Genomic DNA, 20622 nt, shown 5'->3' on the forward strand with positions numbered 1-20622 from the left:
CAAGAGAAGAAAGAGGAAAAGCATGCAGAGAGATGTCAGTCAAGGCTGAAAAACAATGTTCTTAGGAGATCCCCTGTCCATGACGCAGTTTTGACTCAATAATTAACTTAATTGCATTGCTGGAGAGAAGCACAAGCACATTTTGTATCTTTTGTCTCTTGCACGGTACTATTTCCTGATCCAGTGTAGAGTCTGTCATATTTAAGGCAGAGTTAACCTGACATCAGTTATACAGATGAAAGCAACAAAAGTTACTCACAAGCACAAGAAGCACTCCAAGTTATAGTTAATGTGTCAAAAATCAAAAGGTATTTAAGAAAAAATGTGTTATAAATCTAAATAAGATGCACTTAAGTTCAGAAGTCTCTGTAAATGATCCAACAAAAGAAAGCAAAAATAAATTAATTATTTTGCAAGAATAATAATACAAGTTATGATAGTAATAAACTGAAAGACAGGCGTTAGTTTCCAGGAAAAGATGGAACTTTTTTCTCATCAGTATGCAGTCCTGGGCCAGTAAAATAGCATGAGATTTCTCTCTAAGCTGCGCTAATTCACTGCAAATAAAAGTTTAGCCTCAGCTGATACGCACACACTTCAGACAGGCCAGCAGCAAGGCCAGATACACCAGCTGGGTTTAGAAAGGAGTTTTCTATAGTTTGTACTATCAAGCTGTAGGGCGGGCTCCCAGCAGGACACTTCTCAGACCGTAACACCATGAAGAAGAAAACTCCTAGGTCTATTCTGTTAAATTAAAAGTGGAGGTGAAGAAAGCTTCCAGTTCTTATTTTCTAGTTCTCCTCTAAGTGAGCTGATTTCAATAAACTTTGAGAGGGAGGAGATGGGAAGCACATTGCAGATCAGCTTTTCAGCTGGAGAAGTCAGTGTTATCCTTTTTGCCTAGGTCAGTCAGCTATCAATACCACGGTCTCGTCCTCTGAGTTTGAGCAAAGGTAACCAAAAACCTGGAGATTCTCCATGAGACTGACATGTCTGTCGGACTCTTTCTTTACAGCCTGTTCTCTTTCGTTTTTCCTTATTTCACTGTAAAGATAAATTTTAGATCTGAAATTTTAACCCAGCTTAAATTAAGGTACTGAAGCGTTGCTCTGCCCTAACCTAAAGCATTGCTCTGCCCTAAGCGTGGGGACAGAGCTCTGTGGGCAGCACCCAGGAGCCACGCTGAGCCCCGGCAGGAGCCCTGCTGATCCACTCCCCTGGGGTGTCAGGGCACTGTCTGTGTGCCTTGGAGACCCAGCTCATCATCCTGGGATGCAAAGTTTAGGAAGAGAACAAAAAGAAAGCAAGAGACAACTCGAGGAAATGATGTGATAAAAGCGTAGTTTAAAACTGTTCTTGTTTCCTGCTCCTGGCTGTCTGTTCAGCAGGGTCTTTGTCTAAAACCGATTACTAAAGATCACTGGGACAACTGCAATGTCTTGTGATATGTGACAGTTTGGGCTCACACAGAGGCATAAACTGATGTTGGCTGTGGAGACTGATACGCCTGGGTCCTGAGCATCTACAGATCCCACAGAAGGGCTGGGGGAGAGAAAAAGAGACCTATACAATGTACACAAGGGAAGAGGCAGGGATTTTCCAAACTTTTTTCTGTTTACTGAAAGATGTGATGTCATTCAACCAAGGTAGTAGAGGATATTAGGAGGAGCACAGTTCGTTGTTTAAAATAAAATAAGCAGTTTTAAGACAGCCCGCAGTCCTGCTGGGACAATTCCATGTCACGAATTAACTGCGCAAATAATTATGTGCCCCAGTTGAAGACTATTTCTGTCATCAAGGACAAATGTATAATTTTATCATCTAGCATATTATTGTTTGAGAAGATGACACAAACATGCTGTTGGAGCTTTCATTTAGACACAGAGGTCCATGTACAAATGGCTTGAAGCTTATCAATCAGACAGAAAAACTGCATATTTTTAAACTCTAAAATGCTGTGTTCTTTTGATTACATTGTTCTGGGCTCTGAAATAAACATAAAAGCTACTACATGCTATTCTAAGCTTGAGATCATATTTCAGATTTTCAATTTCTTTTATTCATGATCAACTGGGCATTGATGTATAAGGTTTCATTTTCACAGGAAGGAAATGTGATTCATTAAAAAGAAATATAACAGCAAGCAAAGATTTCCCATTTCCCTCTTGCCATTTGTGACAGTCACAGGTTAAATATCACAGTAACATCTCATATGAATATTATTTTTTTCCTTATAACAAGCTCCTGGTTTCAGACTTCTGTTGCTTTTTTAAACTTGTATGTCTGTTTCAGTTCAGACATCACCTTTATCAGAATGTGGCTGAATACTTTGACGAGAAAAAAAGATTGAGTAAATACACTCTCTCTAGCAGACCAGATGCCATTACATTTATGGTGAAAAGGTAATCCAGTCTGCTTGAAAGGGTTGTGGGTTTACAGAGGGAAACAAACATAGATGACCATTTCCTTGAGAAAAGAAGGATATTTGCAAAAGGTTTGTACTCTTACGAATAACTTATTAACGTTGGGATAATATATGTTTAAATGGCCACAACATACATATGGGTTCCTTCAGTCTGCATACTGTTCATGAGTGGTATACTGCTGAGTTTAGACCTGAGGGGTTAACACCTACTGAACAGCAGATAGGAGCTACAAATCCTCTTTGTATGTGCATGTTCTGGGAAATGTAATAAGGAAGAAAATGGATGTTTTGATATTGTACAGCCAACATATGACTTTTTAAATAATTTAGTTAATCTGCATTGCATTCCATTTGTTATTGCTGTCATGTTTCTGTTGACATAAAAGACACAACGAGCTATTTTACATGAAAGTTAAACACAGATCTCTCTCTTATGGTGAGTAGTGATATGACAAATGAGGATTCAGAAGCTGCCACACTACTTTGGAAGTGTGCTAAGGAAGTGCTTCTGGGACAGTAATGGATGTAACAAAGAAGAAAATAACATTTAAGTGAAGGAATGTGAATAACTTGCTTTTTTCTCTGTGACCAAAGTTCTTGAAAGCGTTCCCTTCTTTTTTGGCAAGAAGACATGTCAAAATGTAGTAACATGCATTTTCTTCTCAAGCTAGTAAGTACTACAGGTTTCTTTAAGGAAAAAAAGCAAATATTTGCAGAGGCTGCATTTTTTCCTCTGTTCAGTGGGATTGAAAATAGCGTTACCAGAAGCATGTAAAGCCCCTCTAAACCCCATGGTGTAAATAAATGATGACAAACTCACTGCTGCAAAATTGACCCTTACCCCACCAGCTGCCTCACTCTTTCAAAGGCTTGCTTGTAAAGTTAAGTACAACTGAGCAAGAGTGATGCTTTCAGAACCTGTGCTGTTCTAGCAGCTGTTTGGACAGAGTCACTCTCAGTCTGAAAATTTAAGTGATTTATTGTGTACCTATGAAGTGTTCATTTTTATTGCAGTCAACAGCTGAAACATCAGAACCAAAAAATAGGGGCAGTATTACCTATACTGAACAAAATTACAAACTTTGGTTATTGTGAAGCAGTTATTCAGAAATATTCAGATGCTAAATATGTGCTTACTAGGTTCTTTGAAGCAAGTTAGATGTCCACATCCTGTGAAACTCCTGTGTGGTGGCTAACTTGTTCAATGCACAGAAAAAGAAATCCTAGCTGGCGCTTCATTCTGGTCTGTGAAGTCTCCTGTGACCATTAAACTCATACTGTTAGTGCCTATCTTGCCAGTGCCACACGTGACAGTCATACCAGGTGTGGGTGCCTTTTGCCCACTTTGGGAAGCGGGCAAGATATGTCTAATTAGCACAAAGCACAGCCTCTAATCAGTAGACTACTCTTAATAGAATTGTCTTTGGAAAAGTTCAGGTTCATTTTGCAGATTCAATTTGCATGAAAACTACACAGCTTTTAGTCACTGAACAATCTCCAACATTATCAGCCTTTCAAACACTAGTTTGTATGTGGAGACATAAAAACAAAGAAAATATTGAGATGAGAGAGTGGAGACATAAAAACAAAGAAAATATTGAGATGAGAGACCGGATGCCCATAAAAAGAAAAGGCAGGGCAGATGTCTGGATATAATTTTTTATTATTATTATTATTATTATCATAGATTTTTAGGTCATTTTTATACACAATGAAGCAAATCTTAGAGCTTAAATCTCTAAAATCAGCACAGCTGGTCTTCCTAGATCAAATCATACTGTAAAAAACTAATATTATTAATTATAAATATTGGCAGAGGGCCCAAGCACAAAGATCTGTTCCTGGTCCTGAGATCTGGCAGCCACCGGCAGCCAACACTGGATTACCATCACTTTAAGAGTACACACAATCGTGGACATGTCATAGGCTCTGAGACCAAAACCTGGGGAAGAATCTGTAACCACTTCTTCATGCACAAAGACAAGATGTAGATGAAAAACCGGAGAAACAGCTACAGAGCGTATTCCCTGCTGTGGCCAAGAGTGTGTTTCAGAGTACCTCTTGTGAGAGGTATTATTTCAACAGCATGGTCAGGAAGACCGTGTGGAATAAGAGTTGTAGGGGAGGGAGATGAAGGAGGAGGCTATACTTGAAAGTTACAACTACAAGAAAATCTGACGTTACAGAGAGAACTGTCATACTGAAAAGAGAGACAAGAAAGACATTAAGGCAGCCAGCTGGCTAAAATCCAGGTATGTTGAACTTTCCTCAAGATTACCTTTGTGAAATTAACTGTGCCAAGACAAATTAGTTAGATTCTGGTTTTGGTGTTTCAAAGCCTCATCATGAGAGTTTCAATTCTGCAAAATCAAAGCCAAAGCTAGTTTGGACTTGCTTCTCCCTTCATCCTACTACCAAAGCATACCAGAGCTGGAAACTTATTTGGCTAAGTGTTTGGTTCTTGTCATCAAAGGAGAGCAATTGGAGATTTAAGAATGGTCATTCTGCAAAAATGCCTGTGGCACAACTACAAACTTCCCCCTTCCAGGTTACATTTTACCTCTTGTGCCACAAATTGAATGGGAGAGAGTACACAGAGCTCAGGGAAAAGTGTTCAGCTCACTGCTGATATTTTTAAGGTATTTCCCCGCACTGCCTCATGTTATGTGTACCTTTTAATACCGGCCTAATGTTGCTGTCCAATGAAAAGTCAAGCTTTCTGATGAGAATGTCAATCAAAACGCAACACAATTCTAAGACCCCAGATATATTGTCTGAATTCTGGCACAGGAATTTTACTCTTGTTCTTTGAAACCCTGGCATAAACACAACTCCAATATACAAATCGCAGCATCACTGTTTGACCTTTCCTCTTTTTCTCTTTAGAGCCTTCCTGATGCAGGTCACAGTTCACACATTCCAGAAATCTATTAATTATTCATGCTAAAGATAGTTTATTTAATAAATAAATATGAATTACATATTCCCACTCAAGTAGGCAAGAACATTTCAGTCAAATGTCCTAGATAGCTGATTTATTTCTAGCTTTCTTAGCAATACAATGATGATGTAAAACACACACGGTTTTATAACACTGATCTGTCTTCAGGATAGATGCAGATAATTATTTTTTTTTTAACAGACAGAGGATTTAAGTAACTGTGCAAACTGAAGTTTGAAGAACTTGCAGCAACCTGACTGCACTGAATTTTCTTCTATTTTTTAGAATGTCCATAGTAATTACACTTTACTACAGAAAATAGGTGATAGTACTATTCTCCTCCTCTAAAGAAAAAGAATGAACACTGCTCAGTTCATGGGAAGAACCATTATTTGGGGCTGTTACCAGGAAGGGATGCGAGTCTGTGATTGAAAGCCCTTACCTAAAGCCACAGCCCTGAAAATGCCTAGGAAAATATCGGAGAACTCCCCATCCTCAGTATTTCCCACTGACTTGCACTGGACGGATCACTCAATTGGTCATTTTCAGTCCTATCTTGATGTCTCTAATTTTTCTCCTAAACTGTAGGAGGCACCTGCCCATCTAACCCACAGTTCCAGATTCCTCCCTAGGAACTGAGTTTAAGAAACATTCTCAGATGTGTCAACAGGTAGAAGATTTAAGAGAAGAGGCTGGGGTGAGACATGGAGAGGAGCATAATTTGTTGATTGCTGCTGACTCTCATTATTTCTGATTTAGTATGAAGACCAAGGAGTAAAAGGATGGATTACCATACATACTTTAGCAGATAGAACAATAATACATGTTTAAATGGCAAGTAACAAAACTGAAGAAAGGGATTATAAGAAAGGCATGTTCCTAAGTATAAAATAGACAAAATGGCTAGTTTCTCCATATTCCGGTGTCCAACCTGAAAATGTCAAGATTTTAACTAAGCCATCTGGAGAGACTACAAGGATATACAGGGGCATAAGTGCTTGTTAAAAGTCTAAGCTACTTATGGGTTGAATTCCCAGGCAAAGAGTGAATCAACAGAGTTAAAAAGGAAATGGAAACACTTCCATAGAGACGGGACTGGAAAAGCAAATGAAATTACTTTACCAGCCTGATAGACACGTAGGTGTGTAGGACATAGCAAGAAAGACTATTGCAGTGCATTTTAGTCACTTCTGTGGTCACCTTCCTGGGACATTAGGGACAGAAAAGGGTCACGATATATTAACTTCTATTATGCTGAAGAAGAAGATTTCAAATATTTCTTCTTCCTTTTGTTTAAGTAGCAGATGTGTCCATATCACAGAAGGAAGAAAGGAAACCTCTTATTAAAGAGAAAAGAGTCTCTGAATTGCATTGGGAGGGTTAGCACAGGGTATTGTTAAAACTCGGAGTATGAATAAAGTCTATGCTCAAACAATATTGAGGAATAAAACCCTGATTAAACTAGAAATCGATATAATTTGACAAGTTCTTCAGACAGTAGTGGATCAGGGTATTGTTGAGCCAGGAATAATCCTGCTTTCCTTTTATAAATTTCATAACATCAACATTTGCAACATATGAGAGAAATACCTGTTCAGAAAATGGACCTTTGCTGTGGCTTCCCTTTCAGTTGTAGTTGATTTTGTAAAACCAACCACCTTTTTCTTATTTGTCAAAAGTACAAGTATCTAAAGAAAAGCATTTGAAAGAGAAAATTTTAGAGCTGTGACCTCTAAAAATTCATGTCAGAAGATAATATGTAGTCTCTGTTCCCAAATTCCTCTGGAATCTTCGAGAGATACAGGAAGAGACACCTTGTGTACAAAATGCCCTTTTTTTGTTATCCACAGCTGAATTTAAAGACTGTTACCTCTTGCTTGCCTAAGAAGTTAATGCTTTTTATTTTTCCCTTCCTTTCTATGTTACTTGCACTAATGGTAACAACAAAGAAGACATATTTTTTTAAGATTTAAAGAAAATTTCTAATCAAAAAATCCTTCTGTTCAGGCTTCTGGTTTTTGGCATATTTCAGTGTCAGCTGTATTTGAAATCTAACAGAGAACTTGTTTATGGAAGAAGTACCAGGAGGGAGAGGTTTTGGCTTAGAGTTTCAGGGTTCTTCATACATAGACACTTGGCTAGAGCTGTGGAAAAGTAAAGGCACTACAAAGACATTCTTGGACACCTTTCAAAAACAGTTGCCATTAGTCATCTGGGACAAGCAGCTGAGGAGACATAGGGTAGGTTTTTGGTCAGATGGTTTGGGATTGTTCAATAATTAACAAGCAGTCAGCAAATTCTGGGCCAGTTATTACATTACTAAGAGGTTTTGTGTTGAATTATGGGCTCCTCATCACATCCTTCGGTGCCAAGCATCATGCGCTCCTATGTAGTTGCCAAAATCCCAATTCCTTTCCTTGTCATCAGTGGTCTCATTTTGCGACACCAACATGGAAAGTCAGAGCATGGTATCCTCCAACAGTTGCCTATGGAGGGAAGAATCCTTGTTGAGAAAATGCAGAGGTCCAGCAGACAGTAACTTTATCTAGGGCTTCTTGACAGATTACTTTCTTCAGTAAGCAAAGGCAGTCAGGCATGCTAGCAGGTCACGTAGGCTTTTTGTGTACTAACACAGTAGGATGGCGACCTGTCCTTCTCTTTGGCTGCTGTGAGGCTGGCAGAGGAGCAAATCTTTCCAATACTCAGAGCCTGAAAGGCTCTCATATGCCTTTACTTAAAGAAAGAAATCCTTTAATTTTGTGTATGTCTTCCTTTAAACAGCACCAATAGAAAAGATCACCTTTGATATATATTTACTGTGTTCACAATGACAGAAGGCACTTTCCACACAAACTTGAATAAACCTTTACTTGGTAACCAGTTTGGGGAGTCCTTATCATTCCCAATTAAAAACTGATATATGGCTTTATTACCAGGGAGCTTTCAACTCAAAATCAGATTTAGAGAATGGAATATATTTTGAAGAGCATAGTTAAAGTCAGTCATATTATATTTATTACAGCTTAGATGTGGGACAACCTTCCAGATTGTTACTAACTTCATTTATAATGATGATGTTTCCACCAGAAAAACTTGTTTGTAAATGAAAAGAGGAAATTGGGCAGATGATTGAAACGAAGATAAGACGACTACAACAACTACTGAAGAACAAGTATAGTTGACTTCTTGATTGAAGGGAAACAAAGACTTCTTTGAGAAGTGGATATTTAAAAAAAAAAAAAAAAGGTGTGAATAACATAGTGTGGTTAATCAAAATAAAGTATACATCACAGGTGAGGATGGTCGGAGAGAATTACCTAACTGGTAAGCAACTGGGAATGAAGGGAACCTAAAATCATCAGTTAAAAGTTGTAAACATAAATGTTCCGCTCAGAAAATGTATGTAAAAAATCAGGAAAAGATGCATTTCACTGAATGGTGTCAAGGAAGATTTCGTTAATGAGAAATATTGTTAACAAGTGAAATGTTCCAGCTAAAATTTAAAGTCTGTATTCTGTTTTCCCAAGATTTGGGTGTTACTGAACTTCATTAACTGTATTAATAGCAAAGAATTGTCAAGTGTGTTGAAAGTAATGATAGGATTACTCAAGAAAAAGAAGGATTCCAAAGTTTCAGGTTCTAAAGAGCAATGGAGAGGAAAGCTTTGCCAAACAAATGAATGTTTGGTAATGCTTTTTTTGTTTGTTTGAACTGCAGGGAAAGCCTGCAGTTTAGCTGGGTAAATTACACTGCAGCATACAACAGTATTACTCTGACAGAAATTGCAATAATATGTTTGACTCTTTTAAGGTTATCTGTTGTTAGCAATTAAAATAGGCTGCATGGAGAACAGAATGGATCAATAAAACAGGAAAGCAAGAGTGTAGGAAAGGCCTAGTTTGCTCTTGCTTTTCCCATTTGGGTTTTTTAGTTGCAAATATTGAAATGTATAGGAAATGCTTTTGAAAAACTAAAAGAAAAGAACAGTTTCCGTATGTTTTATAGGGGTTATAAATATGCAGGCTTTCCTTGATATTAATTCCTCTTAAAAACTTTCTGATATTTGAAAGTTAGTATGTACATTTAACAGAGTCTTGTGATACTGAAAGGAATCGCATGAATGCCATGTGAAACAGGCGTGGGCTGTCCAACAGCACAAAAGTAGACAGCTTTATACAGGAGTTCAAGAGAAGAGAATTATGATAAGGAAATGAAGAAAATGAAGAGTATTTTTAAAGGAAATTCAGTAATGCTTAGGCTTACTTCAGGAGCTGCAACTTACCACCCAATTAGATCATGTGCCTGGGATTAGTGACTTGATGAAAAGTGGATTTAAGGGAATCTGACAGGAGCAGCAGGAGGAAGTTAGCACTGTATGAACTCTGACCTGAAGTGACTTTATGTTGGCATGGAGTGTACGGAAGAAAAGATGAGATCAGTGAAGGATGTCGGGGAACACAATGAGTAATGACAGGAAACTATGAGAGATGGACTTACTGGATTAAAACCAAAACTATCTGAGGAATATACTACTTCTGACAATAAGTCATTAGACAACAGGAAGAGATACTCAAGCAGAAAGAGATTAAAAGAACCTGCATGGAGTGCCTTTTACAAAATCTCATTGAATAAAATGGAAACTTGCAAGTGACCTGACAAAAGAGGAAGGACAGAACAATTTGAAGTTTTAACTATAACTGCTCAAAATAGGTCATTTGCAGAAGATACGCTAACGCAAAGACAGAAGACAGATGATAGGGAAAATGTGAATTCAGACAATAAAATGTGTGGCCTGGCCTCATTAACTGTAAATCACGTTTCAGTTGATACATCTGTCTGAGGATGAGTATAAATTACTCTATTATAAAGTTGGCAGTAATGTGCAGCAAGTAAGAAAGGAATGTTATCTTCATAAGACACAAAGATATAGAAAATAAGAAATGAAAAAGCATTACCAAAGTTTTTAAATGTTACTGTTAATAGAATTGGAATATATGTGAGCGGACCAAATGTGGCAATAGCAAAGAAAGGCAGAGATTCTTACCAGTACTTGAAAGTACAGAAAATATTGAACAGCAGCAATCAGCAATGATAACTGGAGAAAATATGAGGGATGGAAAGCAGAAATGGAACACCAGTCATTTCTAGTGCACTGGGATTTTATCATAAGGATAACACATCAGTACTATGTAAATTGTAAGTCAGCTCTATTGTAGAGCCTTTTGGAGTTAGGCCCAAAAATAAGTGCCAAATTTGTCTTCAATTCATAGTGTGTGCTAAACACACCCAACTGGCAAATAATATCATAGTATTAATGGTGCAGTGTCTTATGTCTGCTCAGTAAATGGCTACATGGTCCTGATGGCAGGTTTTTGTTGTTAAATAGAAGAGGGCATGTGCACACACACACGCACGTATACTGGTTAATTATTTTTTAATAGGGAAAAGCAAGGGATGGGTGTTATTTTATTAAAAAAAAAATTTAAAATACATTTGGCAACACTGATAGAAATTATACAAAGTAGTGTAATTTTGCAAGTGTTAGCTCTCACCAGCTGTGACATTCCTTTTCTCTAGGGAAGGCGAAAGGAGTGATATGTGCAAGCACTTAAATCTCTGCCTATGATTTTCTTATGAGCATAGAAAGGCTTAGAGATTCTTCTGACAAGAACTGGGATGCTTTTTAACATACGTAATGCTCTATGAAACAGTAACTTATGACTGAGTACAGACCCAGTTTTTCAGGGGCAAGAACTCAAGCACTGGACTCAGTTTTCAAGCGTGCTAGAAACTTCTGTCTGGGGAGACCTAAGGAGCTGCAGGCCTTTTTTGGAATTTGGGAGTAGATTAATCTATCATGAGTCCTCCAGAAGGCAATGCTGAAACACACCTGTAAGATAATAAGGGTACTGTAATGTCTTAAAAACCTTAATCTAAAGTATATTTATATTAATAATTTTATTCATTCAAAGATCCCAAACCCTCAGACTTTTGATACTTACATACATCAGGCATCTAGTTCTATGTTTCATCTTTTAGACCTGGGACCCTTCTAGCTGGATGGGTCAGAATAACTATGCGATAGTTCAGGTGGTCTTAGATTTCTTCACTAAGCCAAGAAAATTTACTTTGTGACCCAGTTTCCTTTATCATACTGTAATATGAAATCACATGTGACATCAGCACTCATGCAGGGTATTCCAGACTCTGACTCTTTCTTTCAGTGGTTATAGCTAAGGTACTGGTTAAGACTACACCACATCGCTCTTTTAAAATTTTATTTATGGTCATTTATGGAAAGATACTTTTTTTTCAACGTGGAAGGAAGCTGAGAAGTAGGAAGGAAACAAACCTCAGAAAGACTAAAATAAGCCAAGTAAAGTAAGAGAAAGACAGACAGAGCACAGACTGAGTGGGCTGTAGGCAGGTGCCAGGGCTACTGGACTGAGCCCCAGTGAGGCTAAGCTGGACAGGGCATGAAAACCCACTGCATGACCTTGACTTGAGAGATCCTTGGGTGTGACAGATAACAGTGTGAGTTGCTATCAAAAGTTACAGAGCATGCTATAGGAGAGGTTGGAATTTCATAGGTGGTTAAGGAGAAGTTATGTGTGAAATGACCAAACTTCACAGATAAGTACGGAGGAGCACTGAGGAACTCTGGGGTAGTCAAGTCTTGCAAGGTCAACAGCATCTGGATGACCAGATCAGTGATATAATATATTATCAGTAATATAATATAAGATTACCTAAGCAATGATAACAGTAATACCAAATATGGGCATGAATGTCCCAGAACCAGCACAAATGTGGAAAAAGTTGTTAGGGATTGGTTGTTTATCAGGGGGAAGATTGGGGCAGAGAAACATAGGTGCAAGAGCAGAGAAAGGAAGGAACAGAAAAAGTGGTAATAAGGTGTCCAAATTACACAACCAGTGCTGTCCAGGTGTATCTGTCAAGTAGCCCTGTACTTTATCACCACAACCAGAGCAGCAAAATAAATCAAACCCACTATTCTGAACAACCAACAGGAATCGAACATGTCTCTGCAGTCAGGGGGGCAAGTTGGGGAGGTAGATTTCTTCCCCAGGCAAGCAGGAGAGTACCAGTATGGATGACCCAAGCACCCTGGCACCATCCTGTGGGTGCCCATCCCAAGCCTGGCAGCATCTGCAACTGCCCCACACTTTCTAGAAGTGAGCTTTTGAGATGCTGTGTCATGTGTCTTACTGTTTGCAGGCATGCTGCAAACATTTAAGTGGATGAGAAAAATTGCTGAAGTTGGTCATCCCATGCTGGTAGGTAAAGCAAGCCAAGTGCCTGCCAGTCCTGGTAAAGACATTGAGAGTCCAGAATGAACTTAAACAATATTCACCCCATTGCTTCCTTTGGGGTACTGTTGCAGCACAAACTAGTAGGCTGCAACAAGGCTTTTACCTTCTGACTGACACACACCCACCCACACACACACCCACACCCACCCACACCCACCCACACCCCCACACACACACCCACACCCCCCCACACACACCCACACCCCCCCCACACCCCCCCCACACCCCCACACACACACACACCCACACCCCCCCACACACACACACCCACCCCCACACCCCCACACACCCCCACACACCCCCACACCCACCCACCTCACCCACCCCCCCCACCTCACCCAACCCCCCCACCCCCCAGAGTTCAGACCCCACCCAACCACTAACCCACCATCCTCAGAGCTATTTAACTACTTAGCAGGACGAGCTACAGCTGCACATCATCCATGTCAACCAACCCACTGCCTCTGAGGCAAGGCCACAGCTGCATGTTATCAATGATAATCAACCCACTGCCTTCATTCCTCTACAGGGTACAGTTCTCAGAAGACAATGAAAGAGGAGGGGTGCCTCAGCACAGTGGGACCCTTTGCTTACTTTGTTTCCTCAGCTTTTCTACTATCTTCTGAATTATAGATGCACCAAATGTGTTCTTAAAAAGTTAAAGGCTTTGATTATTGTTGCAATTTAAAATGGATAACCCACAGCAAATCTAGTTCTGCTCTTTGTCGATCTCAAAGTGCCTGCTGTTATGCATTTGCTTACAACTTTCCCATTCTCCTAAGGTCCCAAGAGACAGGGCTTTACTACTTTTCAGAAAGTTCTAGAGCTCATCAAAGTCACCAGTCAGGAAGATTTGCATCTCAGAATGGAAGGCCTTTTTCTTGTTGCTTTGACTGCATTTCTCCTTAGTTAGTAAAGCAAATTTCTAGCAATAATGCAAAAAATTATAAACCAAAGCTAGAACAATGCTATACAAATAAACACATGTTATCATGAAGCACTAGAAATCACATTTTAAAGTGAAAGAACTGAGCCAGAGAGTTTACTGAGAAATTTAAGAAATTACCACACAGCCAAGACCAGCCCTAAGTTCTTCTCAAGTATCTTACTTGCTAAACTATCCAGCTGTAGTTCCCTTCCGATGGCTGACTGCCATTCAGCTTAATATTTTAGGTGTGGAACTATTCATACCAGGGTTTTGAAACCGGTGGGCATATCCAGGGACTATAAGAGATTTAGCTAAATTCTGTGACTTTATCTACACAGAAACCAGCAGTATGCTGGTTTGAAGTTTTACTTCATTGCTAGCAGCTGTGTAGTATTAAAGCTAGTCTAGACATCATTAACCAAACTATATTTATGCAGCAAAGATTCCTAGCCCAAGAGAAAGGGTGTTCAGAGAGCACACAATTAAAAGGTTTTGGTATGCCTTGATTGTCAAGGACAAGAATTCATAGGAGAGGCTTGTACTGACCCTACAAGATCAAAGAACTACTGTGATAAGGATGTGCTGTTTTCTTGTGCAGTGCTTTTTAGTTTTTTTTTTTTAAATACAGTAATTGCTATGACTTTTATATACCTCCATATACAGAGTTAATGCAGAGAGGAAGGAAGCAGTGCAGAAGGAAGGAAAATAAAAGTGTGTTAACATGGTTTTTCTCTGAAATATTGGTACTTTGTAGAAGTCACACATTGTATAATTATTTTTATTCAATTATATGTTTCTCAATATATGCTTTCAAAAGAGCTGACAAAGGTAGTGTAACAACGGAAAGAAGAATGTAAAACAAATGGTAGGCAACAAATTAAATCCTAATGGGGAAATAAAATATTTCTCACTAAGTCACTTCCAATATTCAAAAGTTTAGACAAAAGCGATGAGGATAAGTGCAAGGATACCAACAACGCAGAGATAAAATAATGGTTGATGTGATTTGATTCAGACTACACTTGCCCTTTGTTTGCAAAAGAACAGATGCTCTAGCTAGTTCCAAATTATGAAACTGTGGTTTCAAAACACATTCCTATCTCCAGTAAGCAGATTTAGAATTTAAATCAGTGTCTTTATGTTGTATGCAAGTCAACTACTTTTTTCACAAGTACAGACTCCTATGCTTTCTATCAAGGCATAGGTCTCAGGAAATATGTTTTATTTACAATGAGTTGTGAGTGACCACTTAAAAGGAAAATAGATCCTTTGCCATGATGTAGATAGGGGCAACACTTACAAAAAAGCACAGAAGCTCATAGTGGTAAAAGAATATGCACAGTTCTCTCTGACTGATTTACCGGAAACGAATACATTAAGTATACCCTAACATGTGGTAGACCATCATGTTGGCAATCCTAAACCACATGGCCAGTCCCTCACTGTAACAGGTTCTAAATTTTATCACCTAGGTTAGAAACAAAACACAATTAAAATACTGACTTTTTCCAAACTTAAAAAACACCTCAGCTTCTAATGTCCAGAAGAGGAGAAAACCAAACACTACATCATTTATTCTTCAAATTCTAGACAGGATCATAATGTTCACTCTGAGAAGCCTCAGCTTCCAGCTGACATGGAAGTTGTGAATGGAAAGCCATAGGAAATCTGCCGTGTTTCTTTCTTATTTCACCCATTAGGATAGCAGGGGAGAGACAGAGAGAGAGAGAGAAACAGAACATATTATAGACTTCTGCGTCTTAATTGCTCACTTGTAGTGTGAAATATAGCATTATATATGTATTTATGCAATAGGCATTTCACCTGGGGGGGGGGGGGGGGGGGGGTATGACAATTCCTGAGGGAATCAGTAAAGGATCATGAAAGATTCCTATAGTACAGCATTAATTTAAAAGATATATCCATAATAAGAAGGATCTAAATAGGTGCTGTACAGTTTACATTTTCAAACCTTTTCTGGGTATAACATTACACGTACTGATTTATACGCATGGTTCCATTTCATGTCCACCCTGTACTTGTCCCCACTGTGTCTACAGGAACATTGTAATGACAGCAGCTTTACTTGGGGAGATGTGAATTAGGGGAAATTGAAAAGTAGCTCAATAGCAATGCAATCACATGGGGAAAAAAAAGTCTTAATCTCATAACATTGCAGAAGTTGAAGTGGAGTTGAAGAACTTATTAATACAGACAAGAGAACTAAAGGAATACACACACAAAAAAACACTATTACCAGTGAAGTGGAAATGTCCAGAGGAAATCTTTCAAACTGTCAGGCAGAAAGATGAGAAGAATACAGTGACAAATGAACTAGGCATGACTGATTTCTGGAAAGAACAATGGGAACGGGAGGCATCATATAACCCTTTGGCAAAGTAGATTGAAAAAAGAATGTGAATGGAGTGATGTGGTGCGATCAGTCACAGTGAAGTGCAGATCATGGAAGAGGAAGTTCAAAGAAGATTGAGAGAATTACTTAATTGGAAAGCACAAGGAAAAAGAACAGAATCTCCAATCGTCAGCTAACAAACTTTTCAAACTAGTACCATCAATTCAAAATACATATATAGGAAGCTAGGAAAGACACATTTAGCTAAAACGATAGAAAACCTCTTACACTAGAAGAGGGTTCGATGATCCTAGAGAATATACACAACACATGTCATAATATATTGCCTGTCCCTTTGGAATGGACCTGCATTAGCCCATGGAGTAAAAAGGCTTTCTTGGCAGCTAAAAGCAGGTCAGGCTATTCTAGCCATTGCAGAAATTTGGTGATTTCTAGCAAAACGAGTTCTTCTAACAGCGAAATAGAGCCTGAGGAAAGAAGGCAGGCCTGCCAACAGAGCAGAATAGCCTTTTCCAGGAAAATAAGACATACATGTTTCAAGACCTCACCAGAGGGGATTCCTCCAAATGTTTTGAAGCAGTCTTTAGATGAAACTTATCTGAGACCAGAAAAAATAGAAATCGTGTGATGAATCAGTTGGAACGGGAGAAAGCTGGGGGAAAGACCACTTTTTTTGTACCTTATAAGACCAGTCAAATCTGAGCTCATAACCCACCTGTGTCACAGTCACCCATTATTGTTCTACTATTACATTCCTCTGTTCCCCTTTCTGGCTCAGCTTTCTCTTTTCCTGTGTATTTCAACTCATTTTCTTTTTCTGCTGCAAATAACTGTCACCATGTGGTTCAGTAAGAATGTTTCTCTGGGTCTGATTTAATAAACATCTATAAAATTCAGATATTTGGGTCAGATATTTCTCTGTTATGACAATATGGGTTTTTATGAAGCTCTGAGAGTACTGCCAGCAGACTTCAAATTCTGCAGGATCAAAACATTTTGTTCAAATGCAGAGATCTGATACAAGTTTTCTAAATTTCATGTACTCTTTTAGCTTCTTAAAATCTTTCCATTTTTCTCTTGAGTGTGCCAGCTCAGTTTTCTGCCCTCACATTATCAAAAACATGTGGGATGTTCCTGTTATTTGCAGTCAGGACACACAATGTAGATATGTCTGAAAGTTTGTGGCTTTTGCTTTGAACTTGAAAATTTTAGCCCAATATTATTTTGTATCAATCAAATTGAATAGACTTCTGGTATCATCTAAAAAAGGCAATATGTCAGATGATTAATTGTAATGCTGAAAATGCAGGAAAAAAACCAATGTGATTATTCATGTTGTCTTGAGCAAATCATTAATCTTCCATTTGCAGCTGAGCAAACTGGAGGTGATAGGTAGCTTGGGTTCTGTAGAGGGCAAGTGTTATGAGGATGTAAATGTTAAGTGGTTTTTTGGGGGGGGGGGGTTTGTTATTGCTACCAATGAACACAAGGGATTTGGCAAAAAGTGAGAGATTGCATTGCTACTCAATTCCAATATAAAACATTCTGGCTGGCTGACTATCTAAGAAATTCTTTTCCCAAATAATCTAGTAGCAGGATAGGAAACAGGGGTAACAGATCTCTAGTTAATAGGAATTCATTCAAGCAATAGGGTGGTCTTCACTTAGATGAAGGTTCACAACACCTGAACTGAAAATATTCTAAGCATGTGCTCCTCACTACTTGTGAACCTGCAGAACAGATGCAAATAAATTTAAGCCTTCAAAATTGGTGCTTTTTTTCTGACTAGCAAAGGATTAGCAGAAAGCAAGCAAAGGATAATGGAAATAGCTCGCAGTGCTTCTTTGTTAATACAGATTAGCAGCAGGCATAACTCAAATACCTCTCCACTTCTCTGCTCTGGTGCCAAGTATCCCTGAAGTAGAGCAGCTTTGCTGCTTACACCTGGGTTTTGACAGCTTCATCCCTACCTGATGCACTCAGTAATATGGAGGCACTGCCTTTTATTAATAGTCACACACCAAAGGAAGCACATGCGTGAGCTTGGAAGATGTATTAAAATCAGGATAGTCCAATGTTTCCTCTGTACTCAAAGCTGCTCGGTATTAGAGCAGACCTTACCGACCTCTTAGCAAAGAGCTAAGCTCTAGGCACCTGTAGTTTTATGCTGTCAGTCCCCTGTGAATAAGGCAACAGGGACACTAATCCACATTAAAAGGGAGTTTAGACATCCGTGTTCTATGTTCATCCTATAACCACTACAAACTCCTCATACATATCTCTTCACAGACTTGTTTTACATCAAGGTAGCATCTGATACATTCAGTGTCCAGCTACTACTCTTTTCCTGTTCCACTGGTGTTTTGCCAGCTGTGTTTCTGGTGCATTCAAATGAGGAGACACTCCAATTTACTCCATATGTGCTTCCATGTACAAAGTCCTCCAAGACCCGTGTGTACAGACTATCACAAGGAAAACTCTGTCAATGGAGGTATAGCCTAAGACGTGATTCTTAAAACCTAGGTCCTGTCAGCTTAGACACGTGCTAGAGAAACACCGGACAGAGTTCTGGCCCTCCTGCCCCACTCACAGGGCACAACAGCAAAAAACTGCCACAATTCTGGAATCTCAGGACCAAGGGATGAGGGAGGTCTTGGCCTTGTTTTCTTTCCTGTTTACACAGAACAAGACCACCACCACCTTCTTCTCCATCTCATTTTTGTTATCCTTAGCCTTCCCACCACCTACAACAGACAACTAGCAGCATAATAATCAGGTCTCCATTAACTAAAGAACAACCACCAAACCTATTACTATAGGAAAGCAAGGAGAAATGCTTACCCAGAACCGAGTCTTCAGATTGAGTCTGGAGCATCACCTACAGCATACTCACAGATGAGGTCAGGGAGACTTTTTTTTCTGCTCACAGGATGCAACACAGCTGAAAAATGAACCAGAGCCTTCTGTCAGCCCTGAGCAGAGAAACAAGGAGGTATCTTAGCTTGATATCAGAACTTGTCCACAACAATGTCTTTTCTATGCTGCTTCAGTTTATTGCCTCCTATGGCCTCTTCAGATTTAAGATTTGTTAATCAGAATAGTTGGCACCATTTATTTAACTATGACAACATTTTCTGGAATGTGTAAATTTAGCAAACAGGTTTCTTTTTCACAAAATCTCTGGATTTCTTAAACTGTTACCTTAAATCAGGGGTCCTCAAACTACGGCCCACGGGCCTGATACATCCCCCAGGGTCCTCAATCCACCCCCCGGTATTTACAGAACCCCCCAGCCCCCCCCCCCCCCCCCCCCCCCCGGGGGTTGGGGGGGGGGGAAACCAAGCAGCCACAGATGACTGCCTGCCACTGCATCCACGCGCATCCTGTCTTAAATTATATGTTGCTCTTAATACTATGAAAGCGGCCCTTTGGTTTTCAGGTTTTCTGGGAATACTGAAAATAAAGAGTTTCTTCTAAAGCTGACTGCCCTGTAGATTTCAAGTCTACTACAGATTTACACCAGCATAACTGGAAGCCAAATCTGACTTTCCATTTGTCATTACTTACTGAGTTTATAGCCTGGCTAATGTGATCCATGATTTATAACACTAAATATTGCTGTACACAGCCAAATATTCAGAATGCTTTGCAGTTATTGCTGAGCTGAACAAATGGCAGGAACATCTCATACAAATCCAGATGCAAAAATGAACCTGAATTCTCTGCCAAAATAAAGAAAATAAATGCATTCTTTTCACCCTTTCCTAATAATGTGTTATTTTCCATTGTCTTCAAGCCTGTAAGTTATGTGGTTATGGGAATGAGTTCCTCTATGAAATACACTTTTGCATTATTTACTGTTCCCTCCAAATTATCTTCTAAAACAGCAGTGTTTGTGGATCAAGCCAAAGATCTTTCTCACACTATACCATCAGCTGTATTCCCACATGGCCAGGGTAACTCCTTAGCAGGGTGGGTGTGGATAATTAATTTTTAATAATGAGAAAAAGGCATTATTATTCAGGCTCCCTGATAGTGATTCGATGTCTTCATTCTGTTGAGAGTTCACCCAGATTTTACACCGCTAACAGATATTTAAGCAGAATATATACAAAAAAGGTCAGTCATTCTTTGGTCTGTGTCTACATTTCTATCTTGAAAAGCAAGAAAATGTAAATACCAAATCTTTACAAACTTGATTCCTTTCTCTGTTGCCAGTTTGTGCTTTCAGGTGTCAATCAAATGTGATTGGTACAAATCAATATGACTGTTTTAGCATACACATATGAAAATCCCTTCATTCCCATTACACTGGGTCCTTCTCTGTGCTCTGATATATCAGTTAGTGGTTAACCCTTACTAGACTGACTGCACTGCAGAACAGGGCTGGCTCTGTGGGTTTTGCTTTGCAGGGTGCGGTACTGGGCAGCTAGAAACAACCAGGTTCTCCTGAGCTCCTGAGAGCTTGTTATTGCAAGAAGTTTTGTGACATCTTTGCACCTAAACAAAATTAGGTTAAAACAAATATTGTTTGGAGGATGAAGTCACTATTCTTGTTATTACAAAGTAGGAAACAAGCAAAACAATACTCTATAAATAAAACCACTTAAAAATTCTAGC

The 20622-nt window shown here is 39.1% G+C and overlaps 1 long non-coding RNA gene across 1 annotated transcript in view; it reads right to left on the reverse strand.

Moving 5' to 3' along the window:
- The window catches only part of LOC121087189, a 44747-nt gene extending 25803 nt beyond the window's left edge, over positions 1-18944 (reverse strand). The window contains exon 1 of the long non-coding RNA XR_005827539.1: positions 18844-18944. This is a non-coding gene — a long non-coding RNA (uncharacterized LOC121087189). The remainder of the gene's footprint in view (positions 1-18843) is intronic.
- Positions 18945-20622: the final 1678 nt, after the last annotated feature.

The sequence above is a fragment of the Falco naumanni genome, chromosome 4, assembly GCF_017639655.2.
Source record: "Falco naumanni isolate bFalNau1 chromosome 4, bFalNau1.pat, whole genome shotgun sequence".
NCBI classification, from domain to species: domain Eukaryota; kingdom Metazoa; phylum Chordata; class Aves; order Falconiformes; family Falconidae; genus Falco; species Falco naumanni.